Genomic DNA, 21447 nt, shown 5'->3' with positions numbered 1-21447 from the left:
ATGTTGGCTTGGGGCCATCTCTAATGACTTCTTTTAACTTAGTCACTTCTTTAAAGGCCTTATCTCTAAATATAGTCACATTCTGAGGTATTGGCGGCTAGAACTTTAACATACAGATTTCTGGGACATGGTTCATCCCATGGGAATAGAGAATTCTATTATAGAATTCAATCTGGCTAGGATGGTATGATAATAATAATAATATTAAACACTATGAATTTAATACCTCTATTAATCTTTCTAATGGACTACCATGTTCAAGTCATTTGAAGATAGAATATTATGTGGCAATCAGAGTTCATCAATTTGACTTTATTTTTGGGAAGACAGATACAGACAGATTGTTGTTGTGACTTAGCAAGATGGTAGCCATCGCAGCCTCAGTGCTCCCACATTTGGTCCCTTTTGTACAGTGTTGATCAATGTCTGCTGTTTGCCAGGAACTGTCCTAGGCCCTGGGAATAGAGTGATGATGAACAAGACGGATCGAATCGGGTCTCCATGTTCATAAACCTTACGGACCAGTAGGAGGGAGAGAAAATACACACATATATAGATGACAGTAATTTATATTCTGAAGGAAGTCAAGAATCATATCAAATGCCTGCTTTGCCCTGTTTCGTTAGTCATTCACACTGGAAATCCAGGGACTGGGTTAGGGTCTGCTTTGTAAGCTGTCTTCCGGACAACTGCTCACTAACTCCTGATTGGTTTGTCTCCCTAAGTCCCGTAAAATCCACGTCCTTCTGTTAATCCCCCCTTCTGATGTCGTCATGACTGCGCTGTGCGATCGTTTTTGTCTTTGTTTCTTAGCTTGACTAAAAACATGATTTTGGAATCACGCATTCTTTGAATAATGTCCCAGCTGTGCTTTCTGATCTGGGAGAAATTAATTATACCTTCTCTGAGCCTCAGTTTCCTCATATTTAGAATAAGGAGCTAACGTTTCTTACCTCCTAGGATTGTCATAAGAATTAAAAGACAGTGTACGTAAAGCTTTAATAACGGTGCCTAGCGCATCATACGTATTCAGAAGAATGGAAGCTATTATTGTATTGTCATTTTTACCCGTGTAGCTGTAACAGCTTCCTGGTTGTTCTTCTAATTTACTTTCCATAGAGCTGCTGGTGTGTGACCTTCCGAAATCTCAAATCTGATTGTGTTAAGTCACAATATAAGGTCTGTTGATGACATTCCTCAGAAATCACGAGAAAGGTCCTTTGTAATTTGGTTCCTGTTGTTCTAACCACAACCTCTGCCAAGCTTTGGTCGAACGAATCACTCATCGCTTCATGAAATTAGAAGCTTTTATGACTTGCCTTTAAATTTATAATTTCACTGGGCTGCCCTATTTATAAGGCTTTTCCTCCACTAGTTCAGTCTGGTGACTGTATTTATTTCTATCACAACTCAAGCATTATCTTCCCCAAATGCTTATTATCCTGATGCCTCTGAACCAGGACCCCTCTCTGTGTCGCCCTCTGCACACCTCTGTTCTCTTATTTTCAAACGCTCGTATCCCTGTCTGCTTCTGCCAGTGCAGTGATTAGGGATTGTTTATCTTTATTTCTTCACTCCTAACATGCTGTTTGGCTGTTTTTTATGGACCAGAGGCTTACTAAATATTTGAAGTGATTTAAATGTGGCATAAGGTGATCTAATTGATGTTGACTTAAACGTATTTGTTTACTGTTTGGTCCCTTCAGTATGGAATGCAAGAATTTGAAAGGTCACCACATGGAAAAGGATTTGATTTGTTTCTTATCGTTCCTTAGGGTAGATGTAAAGTAAATCGATAGAGAATAAAGAGAGAGAAATATTAGCCAAAGTATATTGTGGAACTTTCCAACAGTTATCAGTATCCAGATGGCCAGAAATGCGTTGGCCCTCTCTCTGGAGCAATTAGATTTAATACGGATCACCTAAGCACTTATGAAGAGGTTTATCAAAGAGATTTCTGTATTGAACAGGAAGTACCATCCTAGACCTAATGAGGGTGATTTTCTAAGAGTGGAATTGGGGAATGTTTATGTCATGTTATTTTTTCTTTTTTAATATTTTTTTAAATTTATTTATTTTATTTTTGACTGCGTTGGGTCTTCGTTGCTGCGCGTGGGCTTTCTCTAGCTGCGGCAAGCGCGGGCCACTCTGTTGCGGTGTGCGGGCTTCTCGTTGCGGTGGCTTCCCTTGTTGCAGAGCACGGGCTCTAGGCGCATGGGCTTCAGTAGTTGTGGCACACAGGCTCAGTAGTTGTGGCTCGCAGGCTCTAGAGCACAGGCTCGGTAGTAGTGGCGCATGAGCTTAGCCGCTCGGCGACACGTGGGATCTTCCTGGACCAGGGATTGAACCTGCGTCCCCTGCATTGGCAGGCGGATTCTTAACCACTGCACCACCAGGGAAGTCCCCTGTAATGTTATTTTAAAGTGCACTCAACTGATCCTGGTGCAGCTCATCTACCAAAAAGGATTCCCACAAGACCAGGCATTCTTTAATTTTAATATAATTAAAAATTCTCATTTCAAATTATATTTTGTATTATTTTGGTTTTCATGAACTCATTTATTATTTCATGGACAAATTTGCCTAAAAAAATTGATCAGAAACGTATTTATTTTTCTGACAGTTCTGAGGCCTGTTGATTATACTCAGCACATTACATAGGTTGGTAGCCGATGTGCTTTCTGTCTCTCTTAAGGACATATCTTTTCTAAGCAGCTAAAGCAAAGGTAAATAAAGAGTCTGTTAGCGTTTTACTACAATCTAATGTTAATATTTTTAACCAAAACCTGCTGGAAATTTCTCAGTATTCCCTATCTCCATATGGTGCTAGAATTTGGTCCATTGGGTCCGTCCTTAGAATATGGTACCTATGCCCTGTCAATGGCTCAAACCCAATGTTGTCCACTGGATCTGCTGTGCCTTACAGCCAGTAATCTGAACTCCAGGAGCCTCTACCATTGGGAGAAATGATTCTTTATCAAAAAAAGAACATTCATGAAGTGGTCGGGAAAACTTGGAAAGCAAAGCAAGAAGATTTCTATGAAGAAAAAATGTTTTAAAATACGAAGTTATAATCATTCAAAAATTTTAGCAGGAATATTAGTTTCCTGGTTTAAGATACTGTATTAGATGGCAGTAATTAAGAAAAAAATGCATGGTTGCTCCACTATGTTGCTTATTATTACAGCTGGAGAGATGATTTATGCAGGGTTATAATTACCAATTCAAAACACCATCAAATATATTATGAATGGGCAGGTAATTCATTTTAATGCTGCCACCAATTAAAGTACTAAAGCAAAAGAGTGTACAATGAATCCCTAAATTATTATTCAGCATGCTGTCTGTCAATTTTTTCTGGAAATGATGGTCTTTCTTCCATTGCTCAGGAAAAAACAAGAAGTGCTACATTAAAGAATTTTTCATGGTTAGCATAAGAAATTTGGTTGTATTAGTGGTTATTAGAGATGTTTCTTGGAAACCCTTATTTGTGATCCTAAATTTGTTGTTGACTAGTAATGAGGTTGATTTTTTAATGGGCATTATGTCCTCATACAAAATCTATCACATGATTTTTATACTGGTAAATATTTTTATTTTCCATGTTATTAAAAATATTTTGACCAGGGCTTCCCTGGTGATGCAGTGGTCGAGAGTCCGCCTGCCGATGCAGGGGACACGGGTTCATGCCCTGGTCCGGGAGGATCCCACATGCCGCGGAGCGGCTGGGCCCGTGAGCCATGGCCGCTGAGCCTGCGCGTCCGGAGCCTGTACTCCACAAGGGGAGAGGCCACAACAGTGAGAGGCCCGCGTACCGCAAAAAAAAAAAAAAAAAATTTTGACCAAATGAGACTATTTGGATTGCTGTAATCTGATCTGTAAGATGTCATCTCCCTCCAGGTTGTTTTAGCAAGATGATTCATTCAAACCTTTGTTAGAACGTGGTTGTTGTAATGGTTAGTTCAAATAGGATGTAACTAACGTAAGATTCATAATCCAGTCAGGCAGCCCCGAGGCCATCTGGGTCTGGGGAACAGTGGAACCCACTGATTCTTAATGGACTTTCTGGGTTCTTCATCCAGAAGAGAACCTGAGCTTAAGTGTTTTAACTAAATCTTAACCCAAGTTTTTCTAAAACTTGTTTCAAGAAACTAATGTTAAGAAGTAGTTAGAAAAAATAATTTCCTGAATTATCATCACTATACATTTTTTTTTTCCCCTGAAGGAATGGGTTTGAAAGGAGAGATGTGTGGACCTGGCCCATTTCACATTTGTGTCTGTGCTCATTATTTCCAGACATATAACCTGACAGTGCCGTGGCCAAAACCTATTTCTTGAATGAGCAATTAGTCCAGTTTGGCTTCTTCAAATACTCACCATAAATGCTTACCCAGTGCTTTCTGTGGGCCAGCCTTGATGCTTTGCGCTGGGGATACAGAGCTGGGGTGCTGTGGGGGTCTCTCCCCATCAGACACTGAAGGAGGATCCCAGATATATGATAAAGTAGGCAATAGAGCTGTAATGTAAGGGTACCTCAGACATAAGTAAAGGAGTATGTAGTCATTTCTTCTTAAGCAGAGTTTAAGAAAAAGCATCAAAGAAAAGATGACTCAAAAAGAGCCTTCAGAACAAAACTGAGTTATCTGTAGTGAGGTGGATGGACCTAGAGTCTGTCATACAGAGTGAGTAAGTCAGAAAGAGAAAAACAAATACCATATGCTAACACATACATATGGAATCTAAAAAAAAAAAAAATGGTTCTGAAGAACCTAGGGGCAGGACAGGAATAAAGACACAGACATAGAGAATGGACTTGGGGACACGGGGAGGGGGAAGGGTAAGCTGGGACAAAGTGAGAGAGTGGCATGGACATATATACACTATCAAATGTAAAAGAGATAGCTAGTGGGAAGCAGCAGCATAGCACAGGGAGATCAGCTTGGTGCTCTGTGACCACCTAGAGGGGTGGGAGGGGGGGGTGGGAGAGGGAGGGTGGAAGGGAGACGCAAGAGGGAGGAGATATGGGGATATATGTATACATAGAGCTGATTCACTTTGTTAAACAGCAGAAACTAACACACCATTGTAAAGCAATTGTACTCCAATAAAGATATTAAAAAAATAAAAATAAAATAAAAAGACTAAGAACCTCAAAAAAAAACAAAAACCTTCAAAGCAGACTGGGTATTTGCCAGACAGAGGGGAAGTGAGCTTGAGGAATGGGTAGAAGGATTGAGCACAGAAGAAATGTAAACTAGGGGCGAACAGCTGCCTGGAGCTCCGGGGTTGTTCAACTCCTGTGTCTGTGTGTAAAGAACCTTAGACCTTGGACTTGGCTGTGACTTTCACCTGCTGCTCTAACTCTGCCCTTAATTTCACTGTCAGGCTCATCTAGCAAGTGTTTTATTTTACTTATGTTCTGCTCACTACCCTACCTCCTGTTTACCACTAAGCCCCAGCTCTTATATTTGCTTATTGTTAAAAGCATGTACCTGCATTTGACCAGTAATAATTTCATGTCCAAAACTAACTTTCTACAGTAGTGTTGATCATCCTTTTGAAATCTTTTAATTTTGGTCTTTATGTCACTGCAACACAGTTGCTCTATTCTTCCTCAACCTTTTCTCCCATTTTTGTTGTTACATTTTTCTCATTTTCTAATCACTTTTATACAATGTCCTTCTCCTTTATTTAACTGATTTTTGGGGGGGTATAATTTACATACAGTAAAATATGCCCATTTTAAAGGCATAATTCGGTGAGATTTTGAACAATGTACATATAGATGTTGATATAGATATATCTCCTTTATGTTTTAATTATTTTCATGTTTTGGAAGAGGTCTAATCTGTTAAATCCGTTAATGGAACCCTATTACTTCATTAATGAAAATCTTTAGCAAACCACACTTAGGGTTTTACTCCTTTGAAATATCTTGACTCTCTTTTGGAAATGTTTTCAATTTAACTTGCATATTTTAATTCTCTTAAATGTAATAAATATGCAAATAGTTATTTGAGCAATGAGCTGTCATAAAATAAACCTACACATTCATAAGTTAAAACCTGGTAAGAGCAAAGTAATGCAAATATGCAGGTTAATAATGAATAGTACTTATTTGTATAATATTCACTTATACTTAATATAATAATAATTAATAGTAAATTATTTATTAAATTCACCTCAGTTTGTAGTATTCACCAATTTTTTTTTTTTTTTGCGGTACGCCGGCCTCTCACTGCTGTGGCCTTTCCTGTTGCGGAGCACAGGCTCCGGATGCGCAGGCTCAGCAACCATGGCTCACGGGCCCAGCTGCTCCGCGGCATGTGGGATCTTCCTGGACCGGGGCACAAACCCGTGTCCCCTGCATTGGCAGGCGGACTCTCAACCACTGCACCACCAGGGAAGCCCCTATTCACCAAATTTGAATCTCACCTCTTCCACTAAAAAAACAGAAATCCTGTCTCTAATTTCTTTGTTTGGTTTTATTATTTTGCTTCTAATGTTTCAAGATTTTTGTCCCGAGTATAGAAAATATATTAACCTTAAAAAAGTAGTAGTAAGGTTCTCCACTATTAGGAAAATAACTCAATGGTTAACAATATATCTTCTTTTATTTCTTTGTAAAGTATTCCAAGATAAGCAAAATGGATAGATTGAAGCCATATATTACAATGAGAGAATTATAGAATCCAAGCCTGTCATCTTCATATCCCATCCTGTGTATCTGGCTATAAATATTAATTTTCCAAAGCTTTCCATTATATCTAAAAACACTTATGTTTTTGTTCTTTCTCAGAGTATTTAACCTTCCTTTTCTTTTCTGCATAGTCAAGACTTGTTCATACTTTAAGGTGAGTTCAAACACAATATACTTCCTTGACAAACGAATCCTGAAGTACTATCTTCATTCAACGAATCTTGATAGAAGTTAACATTTAATACATTTTCTGGGAGATAACAATGACATTGGTCTACAGTGTCCCAATTTTTGTACATAGCATGTGTTTTTACATCTCACCAAATAAATTTCAAGATCCAAAGGCAAGTTTTTTTTGGTTTTTTGCTCCCCAAATCTTTGATTTACTTTACAATTTCACTTTCTCTTATGAAAATGATAAAATAAAATTGAACATAAGAAAAGCCGATGAATAGAGATGTTCAAATATATCATTCTTTATCTAGATATTCTAACATTTAATTCAGCCTGTACTGGGTACCTACTATATGAAGCTAAGAGTTGAGAAAAATACAAAAAAGTTAGAAGACATGAGTTTGTCTCCTTTATGGACTTACTTTACATAGGAGGTAAAGCAACAGTAAAATTGTAAAACAAGAAGTATATGATTGCATGCTCAAATGACAAAGTTATGATAGAAAAGATTCCTAGTCCAGTAGCACTGAGCTATATGTACTTATTTTTTCAGTTTAAACTTAAAATGAGAGAATAGCAATTGAAGTGGAAATACCACTGTAGAAGTATATTGGTTTAGTTTCTAAACAATCGACGATTTCAAGGAGCATAAGTTTTCTCATTTTTAATATGATTGTGTCAAGGTTTAAATAAATTAAATCACAGTTTCAATAAAATTGATCTTCTCAGTAATGTTATTTAATAAGATATTTTATTAGGAAATTTATATCTATAATAGCAAATTTGGTAATATTAGATCCATTCGTTTTTGTTTATGTTTCTTGAGAAATATGTTCAAATTCTTTATCATATCAAGTAAAGTGATTATATGAAGAAACCCATATGAATATGATTCCAACTGCTAAAGGAATGGAAATCAAAAACATTTTTGATTGAAAATTCATATAATATATGTATCTTATAAGATTTTAGAAAGATAACCAAGAGAAAAATTTAATATGCATAAAATATAGAGACATCTTTTTCCCATTTTCCATAAAGGGATTTTTAGAATGTCACATCACTTGTAAATAGCTAGAATCAATGAAGAAATCTTTCTTTCTGTTTATTTATTTAATAGAGAAAAACATTGTCAATAGTTCTGTTGAAAAAGACATTAGAAAAATTTAATTTTATGATTACTCCTTTCTTTTTTACTGTTGTTCCTCTCTTTATATTTATTCCCACCTCAATGATGTGTACACTTTTTAGAAGACATTCTTTAAGGTAACAAAGCATGTTACCTAGGAATATGTGCATGTAGTATATATTTAGGAATGGTTTCCGTATTATTATTCCCTAAATAGTCTGAAGATATTTAGGAAATAGAGTTAATAAAATCACTTATGTTTATATTCTTACCAGTTAAATTAGAAAGAAAGGGCACACATACAAGGATAAATAATGTAGAAAATAGCATGTGGTGAGCGTTGGATACATAATCCTGATCGTTTTTAGGACAAATGGTTTTGGGAGAAGCTTTACAGAAGATGGCATTGAATCTGCATCTTGACAACAGAATAGGGACACTAATGTAAAAAATGAGCAGTGAGAGGTGTGATTTGTGGATAATCTCTGATCAGTAGGGTCTGGAGGAAATCTTCATATGGAGTATTAAAGAGAGAAAGAGTAGAATAGTGTGCCTGAAACACAGAGGTCTTGTTGGTGTAGAGGCAGGTGAAAAAGATGGATGAAATTCAAGATAGACCATGGGAAACTCATCGTTGAAGGAAGGGAAACTATTTGAATACCAAAGGCACTGAACAGGTTTTAAGGTCCAGAATGTATAACACAATTAAGCCTCCACTATATGGCAGCCCACACGTAATTGATTGAGCGGTGAAAAAGCAAAGGCTTGGAAATCTAGTAGGATGTCTGTATTCAAGTCCATATTTTCCCAGGATTATGGACAAGATTTAGGTGAGTAAAGACATAATAAATAAAAACAAAGCGCTACCATGAGGAGGAAAAGAGCATGATACCGAGTAGAGTTGGTTAGATGGTGAAATTGGAGTCGTGTGTGTGTGTGTGTGTGTGTGTGTGTGTGTGTGTGTGTGTGTGCGCGCGCGCACACGCGAGCGCATGTGCGCGTGCATGTGCCCGTGTACATTGTTAAGATTACGACTGCAAAGCTGATTTGAGGTAAAACAACCAATTAGGATTTTTCAGGTTGAAACAAAAAGTCAAATTCTGTTTTAGGTTACAAGGAGCAATAACTGTTTTGTTTTGTTTTTTAATTGAAGTATAGTTGATTTACAATGTTGTGTTAGTTTCAGGGGTACAGCAGTGATTCAAATACACACATAATTATATATTATAATTTTTCAGATTCTTTTCCCTTAAAGGTTATTACAAAATATTGAGTATAGTTCCCTGTGCTATACAGTAGATCTCTGTTGGAGCAATAACTCTTTTTACATGATGGGGTTTTTTAAAGGTAAGGAAGAGAGATGATGGTCCTAACACCAACATAGACAAGTTTTGGGGCAGTCGGCACCTGGGTCATCATTCAGACAGTCCAGCAGTAATTGTGATTCAGTAGAAACTCTAGTAGATCAATAAAAAGACTTCGTCTTCTTGTCCCCTCAGCAGCAGACAAGAAAACTCCTAATTCTTTGTTTCACCATCAGGGCAACATGGAAACTTTCTGACCTCAGTTTTACTTCCCCTGCTTCTCTCACTACCATAGGTTCACTGCTCTCTCCCCTCTGAGTGTGTATATGCTCTCTCCTCTATAGACACATGGGCAAGAAATCAGGTAATCAGTCACCTATGAGTTTGCTGGCTGCAAGTTGATGGCCAATTTCTGAGGAAGTGTGTGCCCTTTGCTCAGGAAATGGGAAGAGTGGTTCGTAAAGGACGTGCATCGGAAGCTGCTCTCAAAGAAGTGTGCCGGCAGGTGGCTCAGAATTCACTAATTCACAGCTCCCTTCACAGTGACACCTCATGCCTACTTCTGGGGCCTCAGTTTATTAAACACCCCCCTCCACACATGCCATACACACACACCGCACCATACACACAATAAACACATACACACCAAACACCATACACACACACATACACGCACTACAAAAAAGCAAAATCCTCAACTTATCACCTATTTGCAGCTATTACATATGTGCAAATCCTAGGTTTAGGAGAAGACATAAAATAATCTGTAAAAGCCTGTCCCTTTCTCAGAAAAAGCTTACTAAGAACTTTGGGCAAGGCAGTACCTGAAAGAACTTTGCCATTTCACATTTTATAAATGCTTTCATATATGAACTTACTGTTTCGTCACAGACACCTTTGAAAGAGCATTTAAACAATACTCAACACATCTCCTCAAGCTGGAAATGAATTTTTGATACTGATGAAGAATCTAATTTAGATTCAATATTAATGTAATTAAGTAAGCAGATGTCATGGAGTTTGTGGTATCTGGTGCAGCGCTCTCTTTAAAAAAATAAAAGACATTGGTGCAGCCACTATGGAAAACAGTATGGAAGTTCCTCAAAAAACTAAAAGTAGAGCTACCATATGATCCAGCAATCCCACTCCTGGGCATATATCCGGACAAAACTATAATTCAAAAAGATACATGCACCTCAATGTTCATAGAAGCACTATTCACAATAGCCAAGACATGGAAACAACCTAAATGTCCCTTGACAGATGAATGAATAGAGAAGATGTGGTACATATATACAATGGAATACTACTCAAGCATAAAAAATGAAATAATGTCATTTACAGCAACATGGATGGACCTAGAGATTGTCACACTAAGTGAAGTAAGTCAGAAAGAGAAGGACAAATACCATATGCTATCACTTACATGTGGAACCTAAGATATGACAGAAATGAACTTATCTGCAAACCAGAAACAGGCTCACAGGCAGGGAGAACAGACTTGTGGTTGCCAAGGGGGAAGGGGGTGGGTGGTGAGGGATGGAGTGGGAGTTTGGGTTTAACAGATGCAAACTATTAACATTACATACAGAATGGATAAACAACAAGGTCCTACTGTATAGTACAGTATGTGTGTGTATATATATATATATATATATATATATATATATATATACACACACACATACACACATATATATATATATAAAACTGAATCACTTTGCTTTACAGCAGAAATTAACACAACATTGTAAATCAACTATACTTCAATAAAATAAATAAAAAACCAAAAAGACAACCAAACCATATATTCAAATCAAAAATGTCCATGGATTTGGAAAGTGGCTTGCATTTAACATATGTGGGGAAGTGTTCTTAGTATTTTGATCAAGCCATTTCAATTTCATAATCTTGTTTCTTCTATATGCATATTAAATGTTCCCTGCAAATTATAGATGGTAACGAACACTTAAATTTAAACATCACCATTTCCCTTGACAGGACCGAGATCTTAAACATGATTGGCCATCTAAATTATTCTTAAACTGAGAATGTTCTTTTACCTCTTACATAACAAGTTGCAAATATTAAGCAATTTACTAATTACAAAATTAAGGCTGAGTGTGTTTGCTGCTTGTGGAAGGTAAATGTGTTTGCCCTCCATCACAGTATAATACCCCAAATGACTCAGGCTTCCCTTTTGTTATTTGAGCTATTAAGTAATTCACATATTTCAGAACTCTCTTGTCCAGTAATTAAAACTGTCCAGGGAAATAATGTCACCAGGTTCTAATATCTGTCCCTGTTATTTCACCTTTGGTATCATAACCTGAACTTATTGGCTGAGCACTAGTCACTGGTCACGTGGGTAACTTAATTGTTCTGGGCCACACTCCCCACTCGAGTGTACAACGCAGGACCCAGCAGTCCGCCTGAAGGCAAAGGAAAGCATCATCTGTAACCACTCCCCAGTGTTTCACATGCCTGGACTTGCCCATATCAACAAGTACCAGCAGGCTAAAACAAAGTAATGTGCTCGTACCTACACAAGTGCCAGCCGGGGTGTGGGGCAGCGGAGGGGGGTTAAAGCATCATAAATATTTGTCAGGACACAACCCCATGTGGCACTCCCAGTGGCCACCAAATGCTTGTAAACTTACAAAGGGCCTTTTCTGTGAGCTTGTGTTCTAGATTCAAAGGATAAGCAGACCTCTCTCTTGATGTTTTAATTCACAGCATTCAGAACTAAGTTTATAGCTCTGTTAATGCTAGCATTCTGTGATTTTGATGGAATGAAAGTGGACCATTCTGGATGGCCATAGATCCATTTATTCAATCACTCGTTCAGTCATTCAGCAATCACGTTGGATGCCAGGAACTGTTCCAGGCACTAGTGATAGAACACAGGTGAAGCCCCCGTCTCATGGGTTTAACCTTCTACTTGGGTGGAAGGAAATAATGAAAGAAAAACTGAGTAAATAAGAAAATCATGAAAAGCGCTATGTAGATAATGAGAATAATAAGAGAGGAGTTGTCTTTCCTCCCTGTGTGAATCTGTAGCCTCTGTAGATATCGTGGGCTTCCAGGGTGGTGTAAGGTCTTAGACCTGAACCAAACCGATTGGCTTCCCTCCGGGGAATCCCTAAGATTAGTGCCCTCTATTTCTTCCATTACACAAATATAATTGACTCTGAGTTAGAGATCTAGGAGGAGAGGGATGTTTGGGTGATAGACTCAGTTAAAATTGTCTATATTACAGTCAGGCTTTAGAGTAGAGTAGATAAGTTAAGCAATAATCTACGTCCTTGAAAGTTATTATTACCAAATATTCCAATCAATAGTTGCATAGAGGGTTCTTGATTTTTTTTGTAGTTATCAAATTCCTATGTGTATCTATTATATCTATTGTGCTCATAGACTGAAAATAATAGATATAGATAGGTAGACATAGATATATTATATTTTGAATGTATAGTTAACATTCATTGAGTGATTATCATGTACCAAGACTGTACAAACGTTATCCTTGTTAAGCCTCGTGAATGACCATGAGCTACATACTGTTACATTCCTGTCTCTAAGTTGGAGATTCATTAACTAGACCAAGGTCACACAGCTAACAGCTAAAGAGCCAGGCTTCAATGCAGGTGCCCCCTCTAGAACCCAAGTCTCTAACCATCAGCATGCTTCTTTATAGATCCTACTGTGTCTTAAAATATTATTAAATCTGACACTTCCAAAAAGAGGTTCTTGTACTCAGAAAGTTGGGAGCCATTGGTCTGGATGATGGCCAGCTAATCATTTTGAAATTAAAATATCCAGGCAAGACTATTTTAGGGGAAACAGATAAAGTCAACACACGATCTGAACAGATATCACCAGTCTTCATGAGTAATGAAACCTTTCACATCACCTATATGTGTCTACTGTGTGTGAATGGACAACAGAGTGAGTGACAGTCCTTACCCTCAAGCAGTTTACTGAACCCCAGACATAAACTGCTGAAATAAGACAGCATGAACGAGTCCCAGTGTTGGTAGCGCAGCTAATTAATGATGTAAGGAATCATAGGAGAGAGGTGGGCAGGGAAACCTTCAAACAATGGGAAAGCTTCACTTGGGACATGAAAGGACAGTGATAATTGAGAAAAAGAAAGAGGAGGTGTATTTGATGTAAAAAGATCACCCACGACTGGGCAAGCCATGGTAGTCAGAGTGAAGACCCCGTGTTGGAACACGAAATAGACCACCGTGGTGAGACAGGAAATTTCCTACAGAGGGTGAGGAGGGAAGGGCAGAGACGGAGAAGCCGATGAGAGCTTAATTATGGGATGTGTCCGTGTCATGGTAGCATGAAGTTTATGGAGACACATGAGCATACAAATGAGGCGAATACTATGCTTTAGGGAAGTTTTCTTTGCTGCAAACTGGAAGACACATTTCAGGTCAAAAGCAACCCAAATACTCTCTGTGTGGGGTGCCACGGGCAGTAAAGGAATCATTGGGAACCTTTGAAAAGAACTTTCAGCACTTTTATTAGAGTGGGAAGAAAATCCAGAAAACAGAAGGTTTGAGAAGAGTTAAGTGCTGAGGAAATAGATACAAATGTGAGCGATCGCACGTTCGAGAAGATTCAACAGAAAGAAAAATCCAGCCGCTTGACTTCCATGTCACTCTCAATAAGGATGTCTCAAGATCTGGGTATATCTAAAACAAGTGTAAAATGATCAATAAGATTAAAAGGGATTCCCCCCCCTAAAAAAGAGTAAAAGTAGAGGACTAGCATAGAGTTGATGTTCCTACAGAGTGAGTTAGTGGAGAAAGGGAGCAAAGTGCACAAAAAGCTGGGATTGTTGAGGCCAGTTCAACCACAACAGACCCCCTGGAAATCCCATTACCCCATATCTTGCTTTTCCCCGTGCTCACATAAGCATCATCTGTCTCTGTGTCGCACTGTGTCAAAGTTACGGAATTCCTTGGTTTGCTTCTCCCTCTTCCCTTCCTGTCCACCCCTTGATCTTGCCATGAGGCAAGAGTGTTTCTTGCTCATCAATGTGCCCCCGGCCTCGAGCACAGCCTCTCTCATTTCAGTCCTGAAACACTTGCTAAATGAATGAATACAGGGAGCTTGGGGGCAGCGCGACCCTGAGACCCAGACATTTCCAATGAAAATTAGGAACTTCTGAGAGGAAATCCTTGAGTGATGTCACAACACCCAGCGTGGATTTGTGGCTGGACAGCAGTCTGCATCGCTCCCCAGTGATGCCCTCTGTTCCAGGGACCACAGGAAAGTAGATGGTGACCCAGCGTGGACGGGTCCCAGGTCAGTGGTACAAAGCTGTCTGTAGAATATGATCAGCATTTAAGCAGTTAGCTAGGAAGATGACAATATCATCTTCTCCAGCGTAGAAGGTTCTGATGAGGAAGTGGTCCAGGACTGCTGTGGTAGAAATTTAGAGACTTGGGATTTCCAAGAGGGCTTTAAGAATCGATAGGAAATAATACTGTGTTTGATATGAGATCATTTTGGTTTGCAAGTTCCTGAGGGCTTTCAGTTTTAAAATGGAGACAGTCCCAGGCAAAGCAGGACAGCTGGTAACCTGTTGTCTGCTGCAGCTTCCCCAACCCCATGTGGTTTCTTGCTGCCTCACGCTCTGCCTTAGGCACTCTTCCTGTGGTTGACACGCTCTTTCTGGCCTTTTTCATCTGACTGCCCCCTATTCTTCAACTCAGAATTAGTTCATTTAAAAAAAAAATCTTATCAATTCCCTCAACTGTCATGTCCCCAAGACGACCATGAGCTACAAGGGACGGTTTTCAAGACTTGGATATTCCGCCAGAGAAAGTGACTAGAACTTGTGTTTGGAAAGTAGAACCTGAGGGAGTTTTTTGTTTTGTTTTGTTTTTTAATCCTTTCTTCTTTTGTGTGTTCTTTATATTTTCCTTAATGAGTTTCTCAAAATGGCGCTCTTTCTTTCATTCCTCAAAATAGACAAGACATTCTACATTGGAGAATTTATAGTCATTACCCTAACAAAAACGGTTGTATTACTGGTTATTAAGTATGTTTCTTGGAAACCCATATTTGGGATTCTGAATCTGTTGTTGGGCAGTCATGAGGCTCACCTCACGATGGGCAGTCTGTCCTTGCACTGAATCTATCATAGGATAGGAAGCAAGTTGAACAGTAATTCAGGGATTCATCACCTCCTCTCTTTGCTTTAATTGGTGGCAGTATTAAAATAAGTTAATTAATGAGTTTATGCCTCCTTAATATATATATGTTAAAACGTGCCTTTCGGGAGCTGCTTCTAGGAAGACTTGGTTGAGGTCAGTCAGCATGATTCCCTCCGAAGGTTGAGGCCCGAGGCTGCTGGCTTCCAGGGAGAGAAAAATGAAGGTGAGTGACGGGGGAGGACGCGGACATGGAGGAGGGCAGAGTGTGCATGGCAGGTGTGTGCTCAGTATCGACAGAGCGTGGCTGAGCCCAGGTGGGCATCGGGCCACTGTAGGTGGGTTTGAGAGATGGCATAAGAGGACAGCTGAAGATTCTTGGCCACAGACTGATTATAGGGAGTGAGGGGCAAGGTCCCCAACCTAAGTTCATGCTTTCTGCCAACTTACGGGGCCGTGTTTGAGAAATGTGAAACCACTGGCTGATTTCAAACCTCTTCGACTTTATCTGTTGTGCTTAGATTTGAACAACGGCGTAAAGGTCAAAGATGTAAAATTCCCATCCTGGGCTCAATAGCCATGCAGTTGAGATAGTATGCCTGGAACTTAATGAAGTCGGGTTGGAAATAAGCATAAGCAGAGTTGAAAAAGGCAAGGGACCTGCTTCCGCTCCGTGAGTACGGATTTGACAGGCATAGATGGGCTGCAGGAAAGAAAGAATTTTTGCCACAGTTCCTGGAGGAAGAAGTGTGGCCGTTTCCCAAGATATCATAACAAATGGTATTTGCTTTACAGACCCCTCATCAGAGAACCATAAGGTCAGGAAGGGGGGAAATCCAAATAACCTTCACAGGCTGAGAGTTCCATCAGTGATCAAATTGTCAGGAAGGATGTTATCAAGATGAATATAATTACTAAACATGTTGCAGGAATGTGGTTTCTTTGGAGATAGGTGTCTATCGAGGTGAGTCGACCGAGTGACTTTGAAATCGCAGCCTGTGGTCAAGGTTATCGAGGAAGAAAATTAAACTAAGGCTTAGCGCTGAAATTCAGACCATCCAGCTACTCATTCTGCTGACAAGTTGGCTTTCCAGTTTGATTCTGCTTAGCGGTACATCCCTACGAGGTTGCTGCTGATTTGCAGTTTCTTTCGGTAACATTCTTTCATTCCTTACGTCTCATCATCCCCAGTTAAAATGCCATGTGCTATTTTATTCTATCACAAAGATGGAAACAAGTTCATTAAAAAAAAAAAGATTCAGGTACAGTTTTAAAGTTGCATGCTTCAAAGCATAATATAGCGAGACTTTCAAGATGAGATGACAGATCCCTAGGAAAAGACTGCAATATAAATTATTCAATTTATAAAGTCAAACTGCAAATGCTGAGATGAAGTCTCATGTTAACAACTATATTTACATGATTTAGGAACAAGCATAATTTGCTAATAGGTAATCCCTTGATTTAGAAGTTACCCGGTTTCTAGAATGTAATGTCATAAAAAAGATAAAAATTCCCAGGGCATGTCAAACAAAAATTCTAGCTTATTATCCAGTACAACTTTTTTTTATTATTTTTAGCACAATAATTTTTTTTATATTTATTTATTTTTTTGGCTGTGTCAGGTCTTAGTTGCAGCACGTGGACTCTTCGTTGAGGCATGTGGGATCTTTCGTTGCTGGCGCTGGCTCTGCATTGTGGCACACAGGCTTCTCTCTAGTTGTGGTGCGCGGGTTCGTTTCTCTCTCTAGTTGTGACATGCAGGCTCCAGGGCTTGTGGGCTTTCTAGTTTGCAGCACACGGGCTCTCTCATTGAGGCGCACGAGCTCAGTAGTTATGGTGTCGTGGGCTTAGTTGCCCCACAGCATGTGGGATCTTAGTTCCCCGACCAGGGATTGAACCCATGTCCCCTGCATTGGAAGGAGGATTCTTTACCACTGGACCACTGGGGAAGTCCCTCCAGTACAATTTTTAAAAATAAGATTCTGATATTTCCTCCACTCCTGCAATACTTTTGTTTGTCCATTTTTTTTCTATTGAAGTATAGTTGCTTTATAATATTATATTAGTTTCAGTTGTACAACATAGTGATTCAAGATTTTTATAGATTATACTTCATTTAAAGTTATTACAAAATAATGGCTATATTTCCGTATTCTGTACGATATATTCTGTTGCTTGTTTATTTTATACATAGTAGTTCGTGTCTCTTAATCCCATACCCCTATCTTACTCCTCCTCCCTTCCGTTTCTTCACTGGTAACCACTGGTTTGTTCTCTATATCTACAAGTCTGTCTGTTTTGTTGTATTCATTCATGTGTTTCATTTTTTTAGATTCCACATATTAGTGATAACATAGAGTATTTGTCTTTCTTTGACTTATTTCATTAAGCACAGCACACTCTAGGTCCATTCACCTTTTTGCAAATGGCAGAATTTCATTCTGTTTTATGGCTGAGTAATGTTCCATTGTGTGTGTGTCTGTGTGTGTATATATGCATATATACATATATCACATCTTCTTTATACATTCACCTGTTGATGGACTGCTTCCGTACCTTGGCAATTGTAAATAATACTGCAATGAACGTTGGGTGCATGTATCTTTTCAATTTAGTGTTTTCATTTTCCTGGGATATATGCCCAGGAGTGAAATTGCTGAATCATATGGTATCTCTATTTTTGTTTTTTTGAGGAACCTCCATACTATTTTCCACAGTGGCTGCACCAGTTTACATTCCCACCAACAGTGATTCCTTTTCTCCACATCCTTGCCAACATTTGTTATTTGTAGACTTCTTGATGATAGCCACTATTTGTTCATTTGATCACCTGGGATTCTGAGTGTCCTAGCAGCATGCCTCAGTTTACCTTGCTCAGAGAAAGTGGGAAGGAACCGTTTTAAGTTTTCTGTGTCGTTTACTTAAATTAGGCCACTGAACTGCTACGTCACCTCCTACAGGATGGAGGCGTGGGGACTCTCGGTGTGACTCGTATTTATCATATTCTCGTTGGACTCAAAACGTTAACAGCCCTAAAATGTTGCAAAGTTAAGGAAGAAACGTACTCTGTTGACAAATAAATAGAGTAACCTTAAATTGTGAGCATTGCAGCAAGTGTTTTGGTGGAAAATGAAATTATCTGAAACAGAACAATTGACGATAGAGGGCTTTCCGAAACCTCGCTGTGGAACTTGAACTGTGCTTTTAGCCCATTCTCTTCTCTAAACCCATTTTTTAAAATTTGTTTTTAATTTTTTGCCCTGTGTTTAATGTGGTAATAGTGGCCACTTGCTGATGGTAGGAAGGTGATGACATTTATAGCCAGTCCTTGAATAGAGATTTTCCTTTTTATCTACTTAATAGTTTTAATCATTCATACAAACATGTGAGGACTTTAGTAATTAAAGCACCATAAAAGGCACCATTGGGCTCCAGAGATGGATCCTACATGGAGTCAGCCTTGAACCACTAACGGGTTAATAGAAGGAAGATGTCTGGTGCAGGAGTAGCTATAGCCAAATATGGACTGTGGACAGTTTCATGTGGTCAGGAAGCAAAACAAAGGCATTTGGCAAAAAAAGATCCCATACTTTATTTTGTTGCCTTCGACATACTTTTTCTCTTACACCTTTTCTATTCTCTGGATGACAAAGAATCTTTTTTTTTTTTTTTTCACTCTACCACCACTGCCCCACCACTTTCCCCCCTTGGTGTCCATACGTTTGTTCTCTACATCTGTGTGGATGGCAAAGAATCTTACTAAACTTGTTCTTCAGCTTTTCAAACTTATTGTACCATGAATAGTCATAATAATGCACGTGACGATTTAAAAATTGTCCAGGAATTTGCCCAAGAAATATCATAGAAAGAGAAACCGTTTTCACCACACATTTTCTATTGTAACTTTATACCCAGTAAATCATGTTTTCTAGTCTCTTATGAAGTATACAGACAATTTAACCGACGATATGGCTCTTTAAATTAAAAGATAGAACTGAAAAGTCACTCAGGAAAGTATTATTAGTATCACATCTTAAACTAACAATGCCCAAATTTATCTCTCAGTATAGCCAAAACTGAGAAACTGGTAAATTCTGTTTTTATTGATACTATCATCAGTATATTATGTACAAAATCACCCAGCAGACATAAGAACAAAAGCATACACATACTGAAATTTCCAGACTTAGAGCCTCTTAGGTTTGCTGAATCCAGGAATCATAAGATGAATAAATCATCTGTTGTTGAGAACCAATTTAGCAATACAAACTCAACGTCTTCATTTGCGACTTGAAAAGGAATTATTCTGTGGACCTCAGAAGAGTGCATTCATGTGATCAAACAATTTAGTCCCGTAACCTACTAGGGTAGTTGATATCAGAGTCAGAAAATGGCTTTTTCTTGAAAAATCAGAAAGTGAATGTTTTTCATGGGCAACCACTATTCTGTGCTGTCAAGACACTGATAGAAGTCAGAGAATTTATATCAAACTTTATTTTCCCTGTCTAAGCCCCGTATAAACAGTAGCCTATTTGTGATGTTGAACTAGAACTAGTCTCACAAGTGACAGAGTTCTGAGTCTTGGGTTCTCTCCCCAGCTCTGTAATTGACTGACTGTGAGGTAATAAGATATTTGTCAAGCTCTGCACGGATCTCATATGAAAAGAGCCATGTACATAGGAAGCACTGTTATGAGTTTAAGGCCCCCCATAGGCTTTGGAGTCAACTTGACATTCAGTGGAATAGGATGTAGGGAAAGTTCACATTGGGGCTGCTGCTTAGCTGGAGACCATTTAATTAAGAACCGTTTTGGAGGATTTTCCTTGGTATTTTAATGAAATTCAATCCGTCATGCTTATTATCACAGTACCCGTGCGTATCCCTGCCGGCAACTGGGAACACGGGTGACTGCCCCTCCTCGGTATGGCCCTGCAGGTGGCGCATCGTTGAGCGAGGCTCCACATCACAGCCGATCATTGTGGGCGTGGACGGCTTTTCGGTTTTAGTCTGTTGACGTTTTGTCAAAGTCCAAGCTTAGTAATTCTCATTGAGATAGATGCATCATGTCAGATCGATACGCATCTTGGAATTTGTATCTGAGGTTGAGAATTAAGACATAAGAAGGAATATTTAAGACCCAAAGAATCTACACTCTTCTCTTGCACTGAGAGCAAATTTCTAGAGTCAAATAACATGGACAGACTTGTAGCGCCCTCCCGTTTCTAGAGGAATTTTGCAAGACCACAGAACTGGAGAAGAAAGTGAATGAAACCTCAGCATAACCAACTAAATATCTTCTGATGGTGGAACAGTGTTGTGAAAAACACACCAGATGAAACCAAGCAGAAGTGAAAACAATTTGGGGAAACAGAATGAAATGATCAGGGTGGGAAACAGTAGCCACCCCGTTTCATGCCAGGTATATACTTACCCAAGCTGACACCCTGCCACGAGGCCCGGTGAGAGACGTGCGTGGTGCGTGTGTGTGTTTGTGTATGTGCTAAGGGCATTCGTGAGGATGGGGGCATGGGATGAGAGAGCCAGAAATCACAGGAGAACCCAAAGCAGAAAGTGGAGGCGACTCTTTCAACATGACTGCCTTGAAAGATCATGACCAATGGGGGCCCATTTTAAGCCTACACTGATTTAGCTTTGAGTAACTTCTTTATAATTCACTGGGAAACATAGTTATAGATTAAGAGCCTCTTTTTTTTTTCAGTTCTTACATATGGCTCATGATATTTTTACATTCGCCACTCTTCTTGCTAAGGCAACTAATGTTGATGATATTTTACATGTATTCTTTCACTTAATTGCCTTCACAATCCTTAGATTCTTGTCGTTTTATCCTTACTTTACACAAAAGCGTTCAGATAAACTAGTACAAAGTACCAAGTATGTCTGTGGCAAAGTCTGAATTTGAAAATATCTCTGTAAGATATCTTTAATATCTGTAAAGATAAC

The 21447-nt window shown here is 39.0% G+C and overlaps 1 protein-coding gene across 5 annotated transcripts in view; it reads left to right on the top strand.

Annotated features, from left to right (window-relative positions):
* The window catches only part of LOC307179631 (CUB and sushi domain-containing protein 1-like), a 958766-nt gene that overhangs the window by 268243 nt on the left and 669076 nt on the right, over positions 1-21447 (top strand). The window lies entirely within an intron of this gene.

Source organism: Stenella coeruleoalba, assembly GCF_951394435.1.
Source record: "Stenella coeruleoalba genome assembly, chromosome: 21".
NCBI classification, from domain to species: domain Eukaryota; kingdom Metazoa; phylum Chordata; class Mammalia; order Artiodactyla; family Delphinidae; genus Stenella; species Stenella coeruleoalba.
Note: the sequence above shows the minus strand (reverse complement) of the source record. Positions and strands in the feature narration are given on the sequence as shown.